Genomic DNA, 18,798 nt, shown 5'->3' on the forward strand with positions numbered 1-18,798 from the left:
TTAACCCGCCGATGCCGCGGGTTAGTCTGGACGTGCGCTTAGACAAGTATGTCAGGAGTCCAATACTTAGCTCAAAATGGTGAAGCAATGTCTAAAGGGTCTTTGACCCTTGACCACGCAAGTCTTCCAAAATGATCAGATACGGCCAACACTTCATACTCTCTTGAGAAACATTAAAAGTAAAAGCTAGGCCTGATCCAGCCAACACTTAAGCACTTGCATAATTTTAAGCATGCTAGTAGTCAAGTGATATGACTGAAAGCACAGATGGATCACCTTTGTCACCTTTGTCTGGCTTGTCCTTGTCTGTTTCTCCATGAACACACGCCGATGCCACATCATTCCATTTTTTTGAGCACATTCTTTCAATTTTGTGAGCACATTCTTTCAATTTCTGGCCAAAGAGTTTTATCATGGGATCGGCCCAGCATGTTTTCAGTCTGCCCAGTGGTCATCTGGTCTCTGGGGATCCAGTCACTGATGCGGGTAGTCCACCTTTTGTCTTGCCTGTGGACTACATGACCCACCTATCTCTGCTTCGCATTGTATATCGCCTGCACTATATTGGTCATCCGATCTCCTCATTCGGTATATGATTGTGGAACCATATCTTACACATTCACCATTCCATTGCTCTCTGGGTGACAGTGAATTTTTCTTCCTCCACTTTTGTTGTTGACCAGCTTTCCGCTCCATATAGCATTGCTGGCAGAGAACAGTGGAGTTAAGCAGTTCTTTCCTTTTCTTCATAGGCAGTTCATTATCCGATAGAGATGTCTTTATTTCATTAAAACTTGCCCACGCTGTCTTTCTCCTCCTACTGCATTCCCCTTCAAATGAGTTGTCTCTGTTCAGCTGCTGACCCAGGCAAATATATTTGTCAACCTTCTCGACTACTTTCCCATTTACAGTGATATTTCCTGCTGCACAGTGCTCATTCCGTGTCCACTTCATCTTCAATGTGTTCACTTCCAACATGATATCCTGTGAGAGTATTTGCAGTTGCTGCAATTTGTTCTCCAGTTCTCCTGTGTCCTTTGCCAATATTACACAGTTGTCAACAAAGAGAAGATGCATTAACTGTTCTCTGTCAATTCTAATCAGGGGCAGCTCTAGGCACCAGCAAAGCAAGCAGCTGCTTGGGGCTGCTCATTTGCAGGGTTGGCAGCTGGCAGGGATCCTGCCTGGGAGCTGAGAACCAACAGGGGGCCCTGGGAGCTGTAGTTCCTTGGTTAGCTCCGTGCCTATAAAGCCAGTCCTGGAGCTGGGAAAGAACTACATTTTCCAGCATTTCTTTGGCCTCTATCAACAGGAAAGGGAGAGGGAAGGAGTATGGTAGCTGAAACCTCATGCTGCAGCTTGCTGTGAATGGAGAGCTCACTGCTAGAGCAGGGTGGCACTGTGAATGGGGAACAAGTGTGCCCAAGGAGTAGAAGGCTTTGGCCCAGATATTCCCTTCAGAAGATATCCCCAGACTGGATTAGGGATACTGGTGTGACCTCACCTTGCAGCCCCCAAAGAAGGAATTGGGTGGACTAAATGGACAGTGCCCCTCTCTATCTGAAGCCTAGCAAGGGAGGTGTGTGGATCCCACTAGAATTTAAAATGAAAAGTAAGGGAGGGGAGGCTCTACTGGACATGGGCAGCTTTAGATACAGTACCAGGCACGTAGGAGGATTCCCACTTCTGAGCCATGGAAGCAGAAATTGACTTTTCCTTTCCTGATTTAGCTAATATTCAGAAAGAGAATCTAGCACCTGACTTCCAGATTTGAACACCTCAAAATTCAGGAGCGCTCAAGCTCAATTTGGGCAGCTGTTACTTCATTTCTCCCAAATCAAATATCCAGATCCACTGTAATTTGCTGTAGAAAAAGTAGGATAAAATTGAGCAAGAAATGCTTCCCAGTGGTTTGTAGGACTGGAATTGCTATTTTCAACAGCCATTGCCCTTTTTTTTTGTTTTGTTTTGTTTTTTGTTTAAAAGGAAGACAGTGATATTGGATTGGCAAATTCTCCATAGAAACAAAGAGTGGAACAAAAGAATAATAAAGGCACCTCAACTTTTCCTCATTTATGGAGAACAGTCTTATAATATGCATCCAGATATCCTCCAATCACACAAGCTGAAAATTGTTCCACTTTACTGCAGTTCTGTAACCATATGGGAACCAATCCTGTCTGTGTTCTGTGCACATCCAAAATTCCTGCTGAATGACCCACCCTGGGAATAAGTTACTAGTAATCCAGGGCTGGAGCGGAAGGATGGTGCAGGTGGGGGAAGGTGGGAGAGCCTAGGGCTGGGGTGGCAGGGGGTGCAGGTGGAGGGGGCAGAGCTCAGGACTGGAGCGGCAGGGCGTGTGTGGATGGGGGGGCACTGGTAGGGGGGAAAGGGAGATCCCAGAGCTGGGGCAGCACAGGGTGTGTGTGGGGGAAAGCCCAAGGGCTGAGACGGTAGGGGGTGTGGGTGTGTGTGGGGAGAGCTCAGGGCTGGGGCAGCAGGAGGGTGCGGGGGGGGGGAGCCCAGCTCTGGGGTGGGGGCAACCAAAATTTTTTTTGCTTGGGGCGGCAAAAAACCTAGAGCTGGCCCTGAGTCTAATTCCTTCTTCCCAGTTCAATGTCTTGAACAGTGCCTCCAGTACTGCTGCAAACAGCTTCGGTGAAATTGTGTCACCTTGTCTGACTCCTCTACATATAATAATAGTGCACGGGACATTGAATAATGTTATCTTTGTTGAACAATGGCAGTTAACTTCTTCCAGCAGGTTGATGTACCTTGGGTCAATTCAGATTTCGTTGAGCATGTTGAGTATAGCGTAATCTCCACTGAGTCGAATGCTTTTTTTGTAGTCAACAAATGAAAGGCACAATGGTACTTTGTATTCCTTGCATTTTTAAATGAGCCACCGAACTAAGTGGATGCGATCAATTTTTGAATATCCTGAGCAGAAACCAGCTTCTTCTCTACTTTCATGCATTTGAAGATCCTTCTTAATCTGAGTATGATGCGGGTGAAGACCTTGTACACTTGTGAGAGGAGTGTGATCACATGGTAGTTGCTCAATTCTTCTGGATTGCCTTTCTACATCAATATTATTGTTTTTGATTTCTTCCATGCCTCTGTAACATGCTTGCTATTGATGTAGATGGTGAACTATTGTGCCAGCACTTTGAAGAGAGTATCTTCCCTGCGTTGAGATATTCTGCCCAAATATCATCCACTAATGGGCTCTTCCCTCTCTCCATATTACAAACTGCATATTTAGTTTCTTCCCACATAACAGTGGGAACTTCTTCTGTAGCCTGCTGCCTTGACAGTGTCTCCTGGACACTGACATATGAGGAGTAGAGATCACTGTAGAATTTTGTACATATTTCATTCATCTTAATGGTGTAGTGACAATAGGAGAATGCATTATTTGCACATTGTATGTTGTGCTCAAAACTACGTGTTGACAATGCCTACAAAGACTGAGTCAAGAGAAGCCAGAAACAGAAGTGAAAATGGCATATTGCTGGTGTCATTTCTGAGGCAGGAAATCAGGTTTTCAGGCTGGCTTTTAAATCATGCTAGTTATGCAGAGGAAAGTCTTGTGAGTTAGCACCTGGGTTACCATTGAAAGTTCTCCTGCTGATCAACTTCTAATTGTGCGTTTTCCCTTTTGTGGAAACACCTTAAAAACCTTTTAAGAAACACAATATGATCAGCATTACAAACACCATCTGGGGCCTAGTTGGTTTTTTGATAATGGGAGATAGAGCTTTTCATCTCAAGTGCTGCAGCTTAAATCTGGCCCACATTATTGGTGTTGGAATGATAACCTGTTGTTGCCATCATCTTGTGACTTTTCAGTGGTCTTTGTTGAATTAAGTCCATGGGAGTTTTGCTATTAACTTGAATAGGAGCAGACTATTGGTGCTCCAGTCTAGTTCTTTGTGGGACAGGACTCCACCTCACAACTCCATCACTACAAACAACACTCTTTTTGACAGTAGGGAGACCAAAATTTGAATAGGCATGGACTTGGGTCTACCTGCTCCCCTCAGATGTGGTTACCTGAGATTGGGGCTGGGGGAGGGGAGGGAGTGGAAACAGCGTTGCAGGGCAGTGTGGGGAAACTTGCATGATTACTGTGTAGTACTTGTTCTGTGGATAAATAGAGGATTTTGTTCTCTAAAGCTGTCAGGCCAGAACTCTTCCTTAGCTCTAAATTTACCTTAAGCTGTTTTTACAAGACTTTCTGTTGCTAGCAGTCTTCCCACTGGCATGGGTCAAGAGCCACATATCAAGCATTCTCATTTCTAGGCTGTGTAATGTAAAGAGCTTCCAATAATTACTGGGAAGTTAAGCCACTTATTTAAAAGACAGACAAGCCATTGTACATTATGCACAAACAATTACATTAGTGTAGGAAGGAGCACAGTATCTTCATTTGGGTATATCCTCCCTGAAGGACCGAATCGGATTTAGCTTAAGCCTCAGTGGTCTATTTTCTCAGAATACACTTTTTCATAATGCTGGGAGAACATTTTCAGGTCCCTTTTTTAAATCCTTCTTAACCATACAGGTTGAAATGAAATTGCAGTTGGCACTTCTTTCCTTTTGAATTGATCATTAAATGAGATTCTTTTCAGTCCTCAACCATTAACAGCTCTTACTGATGGGTAAGATATCACATTATTGACTCAAAGCATACAGCAGTTCTGAGAGACCCTAGCTGATATGCCTGTTGAAATCCTGTTCAGGTTTCTAAAGAAAATCCTTTGAAAGTCAACTTGTAGAATTAAAGTTACACTGGTGATGTTGATAAATCAGATAAAGGAAGTTCTAGAGCTCAGTGATTAGAGAGTCAGGAAAAGTAAATGAGCAAAAATATTCTTTGTTATAGCCTTTAACTCCCATGGTCTTTCTGGGAGCTACATCCCTCTAAATGGCTTGATGCTGGGCTGAAACAGTAACATCTGCATGCTGGCCCTAGAGACTGTCCTTAAAAGGGCCATCATAGGAAAAGCAAATGAATAATAAATAGTATTAGCAGGCAGAGCAGTGGAAGAATTACTGTTTAAAGGCTATTTTTCATGTTCGGATATATGCAGAAAAACATGTAGAAAATGAGATTTATGTAATATTATGTAGTCCTAAAGCCTATGGGCCTGATTCTCCTCTCAGACCTGTATCACTCAAGAATAAGGGACTTAGCAATTCAGTGGTTAATCAGTATATTATTTTTAGAGGTAGTTTGTTTAAATTTTCCTGTAAGGCAGCAATCCTTCTATTCTGCTTTAGATTTCACAGAAGAAAAGTTTTGGAAGATTATTGTTTGACTGTTGCTACTTCCTGCAACTAGCTCTGAGCAATGATGTATATTTAACTTTGTTCAAGTTGATAAATATCTGTCATAAGTCTAGAAACATGTGCTGTGCAAGTGGAATTTAAGATTGCTTTCTGAGCAGTGTCTTGACTGAGGTACTATTCATAATTTTCTTGAAAGTACAAAATAGGTGTATTTTAGATCTCACCTCCCTGTATTATCCAATTGACCATTTTCCTATTTACTATTCTTTGTTCTCCAAATACCAGCTAGGTTAGGTCTCAGACTTTAACAAGGAAAGTTCTAGAGATGGATAGATTAAATCCTATTTCTTGTCTCACTGAAAATAAAATATTCAATTGTTCATCACAAAAGACATATCAGCCAGAGAATTTTACATAGGCAGATAAGAATTCACATAACATTTAAATCAATTACATATACTGGATTTATTGTAATCTTTTCCAAGGTTGCATCTAAAATGTAGTAAGTACAGAAATTGGCCCCTGGCCCCCACTCCCACTCGGTGTGGACACCACTTCAGGTACTTACTTACCTGACCAATGAGCGGTGACATATTTTAATATACCAAGTATTAGAAGCTGAGTTTAATACTTTCACTGATTATGAAACAGTGTATTGCTATTTATCTCCTAAGGCAGAATCAGCATCCTGTAAGGCTTACAACAAACTGCTCATACCTGAGCTACAGGCCAAGGGTTATTTGCAGAAATTATTTGGTAACTAACATACATAAGAGAAAAGCATGATCTAATTGCAGATAATTTGTGATCAGAGAAAGAGGTGAAACTGACACACAAATTATTTGCTGTGAATTATTTGCGCAGTTTTAATGTGAATTATGTGCTGAAAAGTGTGTGGCAGATATCATTAGCCTTTTTTCAAAATCTCCCTTCCTAATCAGCAGTTCACTCCCACGCCTCCCCCACACAAAAAAGAAAAACAATTAGCTAAAATTTATAATGATTTAATCTTCATTTGCTCGAGCTTGTTCATGTTGCAACTCTCTCACCCTACGCCAGGTATAAAAGGCTGGCAATCTGGCCTCAACTGGCATCCCTTACTCCCATTAAAAGGCTGCTGGGGACCTGGAGGGAAGTGACTGGTGTATTGAAAACTGTTAAAATTTTAGGCTATCACTTTAAATTCTCATGAGATTTTCCTGGTCCTACTGCAAACTAAGGGGTTCTGCAGGGAAGCGCATGATCTGGGTCTAGCAGCAGTCAGTCTGCAAAAAGCCAGCCTAGTGCAAGGTGGGGTGAGCAGAGCCTTTCTGCCCTAGAGATCAACCTGTTTTCTGTCTCTGTTTTTGGCTCTTCTGTGTTAAGGCTTTGGAGTCTAAGGCCTGGTCTACACTACACGTTTAAACCGATTTTAGCAGCGTTAAACTGATTTAACGCCGCACCCGTCCAGACTACGAGGCCCTTTATATCGATATAAAGGGCTCTTTACATCGGTTTCTGTACTCCTCCCCGACGAGAGGAGTAGCGCTAAAATCGGTATTACCATATCAGATTAGGGTTAGTGTGGCCGCAAATCGACGGTATTGGCCTCCGGGCGGTATCCCACAGTGCACCACTGTGACCGCTCTGGACAGCAATCTGAACTCGGGTGCACTGGCCAGGTATACAGGAAAAGCCTCACGAACTTTTGAATTTCATTTCCTGTTTGGCCAGCGTGGAGCTGTGATTAGCACAGGTGACCACACAGAGCTCATCAGCACAGGTAGCAATGCAGTTTCCTGAGAATTGAAAAAGAGCTCCAGCATGGACCGCACGGGAGGTACTGGATCTGATCGCTATATGGGGAGAGGATTCAGTGCTAACAGAACTTCGTTCCTAAAGATGAAATGAAAAAATATTTGAAAAAATTTCCAAGGCTATGATGGAAAAAGGCCACACCAGGGACTCAGTGCAGAGTGAAAGTTAAGAAGCTCAGACAAGCCTACCAGAAAACCAAAGCAGCAAACGGAAGGTCTGGGTCAGGGCCGCAAACATGCCACTTCTATGCTGAGCTGCATGCAATTTTAGGGGGCTGTGCCACCACTACCCCACTCCTGTCTGTGGATTCTGAGGTGGGGGTTGTAATCTCAACCATGGCTGAGGATTCTGTGGAAGGGGAAGATGAGGAGGAGGAAGAGGAGGAAGAGGAGGACGACCTTGCAGTGAGCACGCAGCACTCCGTTAGCCCCAACAGCCAGGAGCTTTTTGTGACCCAGATGGAATTACCCTCCCAGCCCTCCCAAGCCACTAGCCCAGACAGTGAAGCCATGGAAGCGACCTCTGGTGAGTATATCTTTGTAAATATAAAACATGGTTTAAAAGCAAGCTGATTTTAATGATTGATTTGCCATGAGGGCTTGGGATGAACTCATGGCCAGTAAAGTTATCGGAAAAGTTTGTCAACATGTCTGAGGATGGAGTGGAAACCCTCCAGGGACATCTCCACGAAGCGCTCCTGGAGGTACTCCAAAAGTCTTTGCAGAAGGTTTCTGGGCAAGGCAGCCTTGTTCCGTCCACCATGGTAGGACACTTTACCATGCCATGCATGTAGCAAGTAATCAGGTATCATTGCATGACAAAGCCTAGCTGCGTATGGTCCTGGTGATTGTTGGCATTCAAGAAACATCCGTTGTTTATCTCGCTCTGTTATCCTCAGCAGAGTGATATCGTTCATGGTAACCTGGTTGAAATTCAGGAATTTAATTAAGGGGACAGAGATGGCCATTTTCCTACTGGGCTGTTGCTTAAAAAAAATCCTTCTTTGCACGTAGCCAAGCGGGGGGAGGGGAAGAAGGATAATGCTGAGCTTTTTTCCGTTTGGCTAGCAGGAATCTTCCCAGCTACCAGCCACGCGGTGGGTGGGGGGGAAAGGGGAGTGATTATCAATGATCTTCCATGATACTAGCCATGCGGTGGGGGGAAGAGGTAAAGCAATCATCCTAGAGAATTGGATGAGGGGGGGTTGGCTTCTGCTGCTGCATGTTAAAAGGAAAGAAGCATCAGAGGGCACTGTGTATATGAAGGGTGGAGAAGCCGAAAGACAATGGCTTACCATGGCCGCATGCAAGCCGAATTCTGATGCCTGGACCTGCATCTGTGAGATCTGTAACACCAGAGCCGCAGGCACTCAATATTAAGATGCAAAATGTGACTTTGTAGTGAAATCACATGTGCTATGTAAGGTGAATAATGTTGTTCACTGTGAAAGAGTATATAACCATTGTTCTGTAAAATGTATCTTTTTAAATACTTCTCTCCCTTTTTTCCCTCCCTCATGCAGCTGCACATTTTTCAAGCCTCCCTACTCCATCCTGAAGGCTATCTCAGATAAGGCGGAGGAAAAAAAGACGCAAGACAAAATATTCTCGGAAATCATGGAAGTAACCGCAATGAAAGAGCTCATCTGAATGAGTGGAAGGACGTGGTATAAAATTACAGGAAAGATGTCAGTGAACGTGAGGACAGAAGGGACCAACGTGAGGAGAGGAGAGACGCTCGAGATGAGAGGTGGCGGCAGGAAGATCAGAGGTGTAGGCAGGAAGATCCGCGGTGGTGGGATGCAACGCTGGAGCTGCTGTGTGATCAAACTGATATCCTCCGACGTCTGGTGGATCTTCAGGAAGACCAGTGGGGTCATAGGGTGCCGCTGCAGCCCCTGTGAAACCACCCTCACTACTCACCATGTTCCATATCTTCCTCACCCAGACATGTAAGAACGTGTGGGGAAAGGCTTCGTGCACCCGCCCACTCAACCCCCATGGACAGTCAAACCAAAAGGCTGTCATAACATTGAAATGTGTTTAATGGCCTTTTCCTTCCCTCCTATCCTCCTCCCAAACCACACCCAGGCTACCTTGTCAGTTCTCTCCCTCTTTTTATCATTAAGTAATAAAGAATATACGATTTTTAAACGAGAGTTACTTTATTTCCTTAAGCAAGCTGTGATTGAGGGGGGTGGTGGCTTACAGGGAATGAGTCAATCAAGGGGGGTGGTGGTTCATCAAGGAGAAAAGAAACACAACAGTTACACTATACCCTTGCCAGTGATGAAACTGGTTTTCAAAGCTTCTCTAATGTACACCGCTTCCTGGTGTGCTCTTCTAATAGCCCTGGTGTCTGGCTGTGCATAATCAGCGGCCAGGTGATTTGCCTCAGCCTCCCATCCCGCCATAAAGGTCTCCCCCTTACTCTCAGAGATTGTGGAGCACACAACAAGCAGCAATAACAAAGGGGACATTGGTTTGGCTGAGGTCTGAGCGAGTCAGTAATGTGCGCCAGCGGGCCTTTAAACGGCCAAATGCACATTCTACCACCATCCTGCACTTGCTCAGCCTGTAGTTGAACAGCTCCTGACCACTGTTTAGGCTGCCTGTGTATGGCTTCATGAGCCATGGCATCAAGGGGTAGGCTGGGTCACCCAGGATAACGACAGGCATTTCAACATCCCTAACTGTTATTTTCTGGTCTGGGAAGTAATGCCCTTGCTGCAGCAGTTTAAACAGAGCAGTGCTTCTGAAGACGAGAGCATCATGAATCCTTCCTAGCCATCCCACGTGGATGTTGGTGAAACGTCTCTTGTGATCCACCAATGCTTGCAGCACCATTGAAAAGTACCCCTTGCGGTTTATGTACTGGGTGCCCTGGTGCTCCGGTGCCAAGATAGGGATATGGGTTCCATCTATTGCCCCCCCACAGTTAGGGAATCCCATTGCAGCAAAGCCATCCACTATGACCTGCACATTTCCCACAGTCACAACCTTTCGTAGCAGCAGCTTAATGATTGATTTGGCTACTTGCATCACAGCAGTCCCCACAGTAGATTTGCCCACTCCAAATTGATTTCCTACTGATCGGTAGCAGTCTGGCGTTGCAAGCTTCCAGAGGGCTATTGCCACTCGCTTCTCCACTGTGAGGGCTGCTCTCATCTTGGTATTATGGCTTTTCAGGGCAGGGGAAAGCAAGTCACAAAGTTCCATGAAAGTGCCCTTACGCATGCGAAAGTTTCGCAGCCACTGGGAATCGTCCCACACCTGCAAAACTATGCGGTCCCACCTGTCTGTGCTTGTTTTTCGGGCCCCAGATTGGCGTTCAATGGCTAAAACCTGCCCCATCACCAGCAGGATCTCCAAAGCTCAGGGACCCGTGGTTTGAAATAATTCTGTGTCCATGTCCTCATCACTCTCCTTGCCGCGCTACCGTAGCCGCTGCCTCCTCCTCACCTGGCTTTGCAGGTCCCGGTTCAGCATAGACTGCACGAGAATGCGCGAGGTGTTTACAATGTCCACTATTGCGGTATTGATCTGAGCAGGGTCCATGCTTGCTGTGATATGGCGTTTGCACAGTTCACCCAAGTGAAATGGTTGTCTGCTGCTTTCACGAAGGCAGGGGTGAGGCTGTACCCAGAACCACCCGCGACAATGGTTTTTGCCCCAACAACCACTGGGCTCTCAACCCAGAATTCTAAGGGGTGGAGGAGACTGCGGGAACTGTGGGATAGCTACGGAATAGCTACCCACAGTGCAACGCTCCAGAAATCGACGCTAGCCTTGGACCATGGACGCACACCATCAAATTAATGTGCTTAGTGTGACCGCGTGCACTCGACTTTATACAATCTGTTTTACAAAACCGGTTTATGTAAAATCAGAATAATCCCGTAGTGTACATGTGCCCTAAGAAATAGAATAGTGTTACATTGCAACCTTCCAGAAAGATGGAAACATAAAATATTCTAATTTCTGTTTGTGTGCCATGAACATAAGTGATGAGGTGCTGAGGAACCTGCAGCTGGGAGCTACACTCCCACGTGCTCTGGTGCACAGCTATGGGTGGGTTTGTTGTGCATAGACATAGAGTTGGGATTTCAGAAAAATTATGGTGGTGGATCTTTGACATGTAATCCTCCATGGACAGCATACATGGAGATTACTGCAATCCAGAGAAGAGCTTTCCTCCTCTACAGAACCCAGAAGATGCAACTTAGTTACTTGGGTTATGTTCATTGCCCCCTAAAATTATGTTCTTTTACTGAATTCTCTAATCACAAGGTTGAGATGATTGTAGTTCACTATTTTTAGCTTGAACTTCAATGGACTTTTTTCCTGTTGGTTTCTCAGTTAATTTTATCTCCATTTCTAATATTGTTTTCTGGTCTGTGCAGGTACTGCAGAAAACATTTGCTATATAATCCAGTGTATTTCTTGGTGAAGGGAACATTTTTCTAGTTCTGTTAAACTTTGTGCTGTATCATAGTTTCTTCAAATTAGAGTAACCTTGATGTACTCTATTGGCTAATTAAACATCATAAGGCTACTGAACTTAGTAAAATGATCAGCCAGAAGAAAACATGCTGCCCATCTATTACTCTGTGTTTGCTACATCCACTTCAACCATAAATGTACAAACACTGGCCATGTGAACTGGAGACTACTAGCATGAATGTCTGTACACAGATCTCCTGCTTCCTGGGTCTGTGAAGTCAGTGGGATGAACAGAGTGTCTGCACTAACAAATCCCAGTGCCGTAGTAGGGCAACAGCATAAACCAAGGGCTTGATCTAGTGCTCACCAAAGTCAAAGAAGACTTCCACTGAATTCAGTGGCCATTGGATTAGGTCCAAGCAGATGTGATATAAATAGTAAACCCCTCTTGATGGGAAGATTTCACCACTGAGCATCCTGTCTCATTTCAAATTCTTTCCTGGCTGACTAACCTAGACAACCAAGAAAAATCTTGCTTGCTGTGTCAGGAGGATACTGAGTGTGGAGCACACTGAGAATGCTCATTTCTTCCTCTTAGCTAATGGGAATAATGCATTTCATATCTGCTGGGCTCTCCCTCCCTCCCTTTGCTGATCACTTAATGCTGCTTTGCATCACTGCTATGGAAAGAAAAGTACATATCTGGAATGGTGAGGAGATTCCTTACCTATGTTGACTGGCATGGGGAAGCTATAAACAATCACTGGATTCCATTCGTGCCTTGCTATGTTTTAGCTTGTTCTCTAGAACAGTTTTAAGGTATCTGAAGTATCATCTAGCCATGTCCCCACTTAATCTCCATGCAGAGAGCCTTAAACATCCTACCACCTGAATTCTAGCACAGACACATCCTGACCTTCCCTTTTCTACCAGCAATGCTGTTGCTGCAAACAACTGGACAGTTTTCTTATCTCTTGGATATCTATAACACAGCCAGAGCGATATGCAAGTAACATGAATTGTGGATGCGGAGAAGGAGTAGGGGCTTTGTAGGATACTATGGCTAATTTCTACTTTCTATATTTCTTGAGTATTTGTCCTCTGAGCAACCCCCAGGTATGATCTCACCAGCCCTTTACAAGAGTCATAAAATGTCATGCCAAGCTGATCATCTCTTTTACATAATTAAGGACCTTTGATTTTAAAATTCCACATTTTGATTATTTCAGTTGCTATATGACAGTGAATTAAATGTCAAGCATCTGAAAGGAGCTGGCAGACAGGCAGCCACTTAATAACCATAGGGCCAGCTTGTTTGTAATTACTGTTTTAATGTGCATTATCTAGGGAATTAAATGCTATGGTGATGGGTGCTATGGGAACCCTCAGAGATACTAAGATTAAAATTCTAGTTAAGGCTAGATCCTCAGCTGATGTAAAATGGTGTCATTTCACTGAAGTCGGTGGAGCTTTGCTATTTACAGCAGCTGAGGATCTGCTGCTTGAGATTTTTGTTTTTGTTTGGCTTAATATTATTTAACCTGCCACCAGTGCCGAAGAATGCTCTTTCTCCTCTTCTGGCAATCTGTTCCATAAAATGTCTAATCAATATCTTCAGTCTTGCAAAAGAGATTTAACAGAGTAAGGATTCAGCCCTTGAGTTGGCACATGACTCCAACCTATTTTCTTTTCCAGTTGCTTAGAGCACCCACGCCATCTCCCATAGCTCTTTTCATTATTAAAGTAGTTGTGGCTTCCTCTTGTCTACCCTGGACGGACACTGAAACTGGGGCTACAGAGGCAGTTGCTCCTGAGTAGGGGAAACAAAAAGTGCCTGCCCTCTGTGGGTTGCCTGCAGGAGTCCAGTCATTGAGATCAGGTCGGTGAGGGCAAGGAAATTGAAAACTTGATAAACGACCCCGCCTCCTCACAGAAGTACTAACATTAACCGAATATTTCTCTAGGAGGAAGGAAAATACGTAGGCTACTCTTCTTCTCTCACCTTCCCCAAAAAGTTTCCCTTCTCCTTCCTCGTAAGCGTGCAGGCCAGAGGAAATGACTAAATGAGGCCCACTGCAGTCCTGCTCCTGGAGAGGCTCTGCCTCTGTACTACCCCCTGCCTTTCTTGCATTGCCTCCATCAGCATTAAGATCATCAAGAGAAGGCATAGCAATCTGAATTTAGGTTGGCAGGAGGGTGGCAATCCGATCTGGGGCTCAGAGAGGGGAAACAAAGAAGAGGAAACCACTTCAAGAACTTGTCTTCAGTGACTTGTTAACTCAGTGGATAGCTCAAATTTGACCCCTAACCTGGCTCCTATGCATGCACACAAATTTCTAGCTCAGGGTAAGTGGAGATTTAAGTTTGAGCTACATCATCTGTCAGGGTGGTGATGGTGGTGTTAGAGCACAAGCGCTGCTGATGCTCCTGCTAGTCATTAGAACTAGTCAGAAAAATTCCCATGAAACAGTTTTTCATCAGAATTTACTGAATCGTTGAAATAAAAATGTTCTGTGGAGACTATTAGCTGATGATGAAGTTCTCTGAGACTCAGGCAGCTTTTGAAACTTCTAATGGAAACCTACCTGGTTCACCCACCCAGCTCCTTAGCAGTCTGATTGTATCTGAGCCTGGGACCCCGGGATTTCCAGAGTCTGGGTCCAGGGTAGCCACCCAGCCAGACTGCTCAGGAGTCATAGATCTTAGGGTTTTCCCTTTCTGGAGAATTTTGAAGGTTTGGGTTTTTCCTAATTAGAGTGAAACCAAATTTCAAAGTTCTGAAACCCGCCATGAAACAGAATGACATGTCTCTGCCCAGCTCTATTAATGCAGTGGGGGTGCGGCATCTTGAGTTACAACAACTCATCAGTGGCTAATCCAATTGCTAGGTGCATATACGCTGACTCAGTGGGTGCTCCAGGCTGGGACTGAGGGATTTAAAGGGCAGGAGGAGGAGTTGTGTGTTTTCATCAGTTTGTCATTTGAATATTAAATGTAACAAGCAGTGTCATTTTGAATTGTATTGGAATGTTTCATGTTATCATAGACTCATAGAAGATTAGTGTTGGAAGAGACCTCAAAAGGTCATCTAGTCCAACCCACTGCTCAAAGCAGGACCCACCCCAACTAAATCATCCCAGCCAGGGCTTTGACAAGCCAGGCCATAAAAACCTCTTAAGGATGGACTCATAGACTTGAAGGCAGCGTTTCTCAAACTGGGGTCGTCACTTGTGTAGGCCAGTTTGTTTACCTGCCCCATCTGGCTGATTGTGGCTCCCACGGGCCGCGGTTTACCACTTCAGGCCAATGGGGGCTGGTGGAAGCGATGGCCAGTAAGTCCCTTGGCTCGCCCCGCTTCCAACAGTTCCCATTGGCCTGGAGCAGCGAACTGCGGCCAGTGGGAGCAGCAATTGGCTGGACCTGTGGACAGGGCAGGTAAAAAAACTGGCCCGGCCCACCAGGGGCTTTTCCTACACAAGCAGCCACCCCAGTTTGAGAAACACTGCTTTAAGGTCAAAAGGGACCATTATGATCTTCTAGTCTGACCTCCTGCACAACGCAGGCCACAGAATCTAACCCACCCACTCCTATAACAACCCCTGACCTACATCTGAGCTACTGAAGTCCTCAACTTGTGGTTTAAAGACTTTAAGGCGCAGAGAATCCTCCAGCAAGTGACTTGTGTCCCATGCTGCAGAGGAAGGTGAACACCCCTCAAGGCCTCTGCCAATCTGCCCGGGAGGAAAATTCCTTCCCGACTCCAAATATGGCGATCAGCTAAACCCTGAGCATGTCCCATCACAGGCCATTGGGCATATTTACCGCTAATATTCAAAGATCAATTAATTGCCAAAATTAGGCTATCATAGGATTCCCTCCACAAATTTATCAAGCTTAGTCTTGAAGCCAAATATGTCTTTTGCCTCCACTGCTCCCCTTGGAAGCTATTCCAGAACTTCACTCCTCTGATGGTTAGAAATCTTTGTCTAATTTCAAATCTAAACTTCCTGATGGCCAGTTTATATCCATTTGTTCTTGTGTACACATTGGTACTGAGTTTAAATAATTCCTCTCTCTCCCTGGTATTTATCCCTCTGATATATTTATAGAGAGCAATCATATCTCCCCTCAACTTTTTGGTTAGGTTAAACAAGCTAAGCTCTTTGACTCTGTTTTCATAAGACAGGTTTTCCATTCCTCGAATCATCCTACTAGCCCTTCTCTGTACCTGTTCCAGTTTGAATTCATCCTTCTTAAACATGGGAGACCAGAACTGCACACGATATTCCAGATGAGGTCTCACCAGTGCCTTGTATAACGGTATTAACACCTCCTTATCTTTACCCGAGGTACCTTGTCTGATGCATCCCAAGACCGTATTAGCTTTTTTCATAGCCATATCACATTGGTGACTCATAGTCATCCTGTGATCAACCAATACTCCTAGGTCCTCCTCCTCCTCTGTTATTTCCAAGTGATGTGTCCCCAGTTTATAACAAAAATTCTTGTTGTTAATCTCTAAATCCCTTGCACTTGTCACTATTAAATTTAATCCTATTACTATTACTCCAGTTTACAAGGTCATCCAGATCTTCCTGTAGGATATCCCGGTCCCTCTCTATATTGGCAATACCTCCCAGCTTCGTGTCATCCGCAAACTTTATTAGCACATTCCCACTTTTTGTGCCAGACTCAGTAATAAAAAGATTAAATAAGATTGGTCCCCAAACCAATACCTGAGGAACTCCACTAATAACCTCCTTCTGAGTTTACAGATTGATTACAAATTCTTGCTAGTGGGCTTTCAATTTCATGTGCCAGTTCCTTTAATATTCTTGGATGAAGATTATCTGGACCCCCCGATTTAGTCCCATTAAGCTGTTTGAGTTTGGCTTCTACCTTGGATGTGATAATATCTACCTCCATAGCCTCATTCCTATTTAGAGTGACCAGATGAAAGGAAGAAAATACTGGGACACATGGTGGTGGTGGTGGTGGGGTCCGCCCATGGCCGGCTCTAGGTTTTTTGGTGCCCCAAGCAAAAAAAATTTTGGCTGCTCCCCTTCTCCTCCCCCGAATTTTTTTTGCTTTTACACGTTTGCACTTTTGCAGTTTTGTTTTGACTGTTTAAAATTAAAAAAAAATGAAAACAGAATTTGTAGTTAGTGAAACAAAACCATTTCCTACTAGTGTAATTTTAACATTTAATTTTAACAAAACCCTCCCGCCTGACCCAACTCTTACCTTGCTGCGGATCTGGCCCGAGGTGGATTCAGCTCCCATCACCACCACTCCCAGGGCCAGGGGTTGGGGCTGCTGCTGGATCCCAGTCCCACTCATCCTTGGTCTTCGCATTGGCCTTGGCACGAGTTGGGCTCAGCCCAGGCTGCCGCTCAGCTCCCCTCTCCCCTCACTTGGCAGGAGGCGGCGCAGAGGGGAGGAGGAGGCGGGGACAAGCCAAGGAGGAGTGGCCTGCCTGGGCATCATGTCCCCCTCTGCACGTCCTCTGCAGCCGGAGTAGAGATGCGCTACTGACTCGCGCCTGGGGGATGGCAGCTGACTGAGGGAGAGCAGCAAGGACAAGCCGAGGAGGAGCAGCCCGTCCTCTGCAGCCAGGGAAGGGCCGTGCTACTGGCTCCTGCCGCTCTCCCGTGGTCAGCTCATGCCACCACTCCCAAGGCGGAGCCGGTAGCACGGCCCTGCCCTGGCTGCAGAGGACAGGCCGCTCCTCAGCTTGCAGCGGCGTGAACCAGGGCCGTCCAGAGGATTCAGGGGGCCTGGGGCAAAGCAATTTTGGGGGCCTCTTCCATAAAAAAAGTTGCAATACTATAGAATACTATATTCTTGTGGGGGCCCCTGTGGGGCCTGGGGAAAATTGCCACACTTGCCCCCCCTCTCCAGTGGCCCTGGGAAAAATAAACATTTAAAAACCTTCTGCGTCTCAGCACAAACCCAGTTTTGAGAGAATTTCTTTTCAAGTCACCTTTACAAAGTATTACTGGTTCTCAGCATCAACTAGTGCTAAAAGGCAGTAACACTCATTAAAAAGGTTGGACAAATATTTTCCGTCAAAACCTTTTTTTTGGATCGAAAACTAGGGGTTTTAAAAAGCAGAAAAAAAATCACAGACAATGTCTGCTTTCTTTCAAAATTTGTTGTGGTTTTTCTAATTGAAAAAGCTGAAATAAGTTTGCCAAAACCTGAACATGATTTGGAGTTTCAGAAGTGTGTGGCCAAATATTTGCTGCTTGCTGTGTTTGATTGTTTAAAGAAACAATACAAAATTTCTGCTTCAAAAAAATCCAAAACTTTTGAATTTTAATGGAGTTAGATGGCTTGCCTCCTTGATCTTCTCTCGCAAAAGCACACACAACAGACAGACAAAGACTTTCCTCCCTCCCAGATTTGAAAGTATCTTGTCTCCTTATTGGTCCTGTTGGTCAGGTGTCAGCTAGGTTATGTGATCTTCTGAACCCTTTATAGGCAAAAGAGGAATTAACCCTTAACTGTATGTTTGACACACTCTAAAAGCTTATCAGATGTCACTGCTCAATCTGACGGGGGCCCTAGTAAGCCAAAGTTCTTCCAGCCCTTCTGGAAGGGTTGCGTTTTTGGTCAGAAGGACTTGTCTGCTTGCTGAATCAAAAGAAGGCCCTGAGTCAGTTTAAATGTAGACTTTTTATGCCAAACATCCTTTCTTCGTCAGCTGGTCTCTGGAAAACCTAATTTGAACCAGTTTATGAAAGCGTCCCCAGGCATAGTACCTCTCTGGAGGTCTTTACAACCTGCGTGATTCACCTTAAATCACAATCCACTGCTTTTAGTTCCTGGAGGAGCTGTGGCATCATTCCCCCTCACTTTCCTCCACTGCCCCAAGCTGAATACAGTCCCTGGCCCACAGTGATACATAAACCATTCATAAGCTTAATACAGTATGTATCCCCAGAGATACTGCACAAGATTGCATCATATGTCATAACAACCTAGTAAGATATTAGTTTCTTTTGTAGCTGCATCATATTGTTGACACATTCACTTTGTGATTCACTATAATTCCCAGCGGTACTATTGCCTCGCTAGTGATTCCCTATTTTGTAGTTATGCATTTGATTTTTTATTCCTAAGTGTAGTACTTTGCACTTGTTTTTACTGAATTTCATCTACTGATTTCAGACCAATCCTCCACTTTCTCAAGGGCATTTCAAATTCTAACCTTGTCCTCCAAAGTGCTTTCAACCCCCCCCAGCCCGATGTCATCTGCAAA

At 44.7% G+C, this 18,798-nt stretch overlaps 1 pseudogene; it reads right to left on the minus strand.

The window, feature by feature from the left end:
• Nucleotides 1-568: 568 nt before the first annotated feature.
• Nucleotides 569-5,888, minus strand: LOC127043315 (uncharacterized; annotated as a pseudogene).
• Between the last annotated feature and the right edge of the window lie 12,910 nt (nt 5,889-18,798).

The sequence above is a fragment of the Gopherus flavomarginatus genome, chromosome 1, assembly GCF_025201925.1.
Source record: "Gopherus flavomarginatus isolate rGopFla2 chromosome 1, rGopFla2.mat.asm, whole genome shotgun sequence".
In the NCBI taxonomy this organism is placed as follows: Eukaryota; Metazoa; Chordata; order Testudines; family Testudinidae; genus Gopherus; species Gopherus flavomarginatus.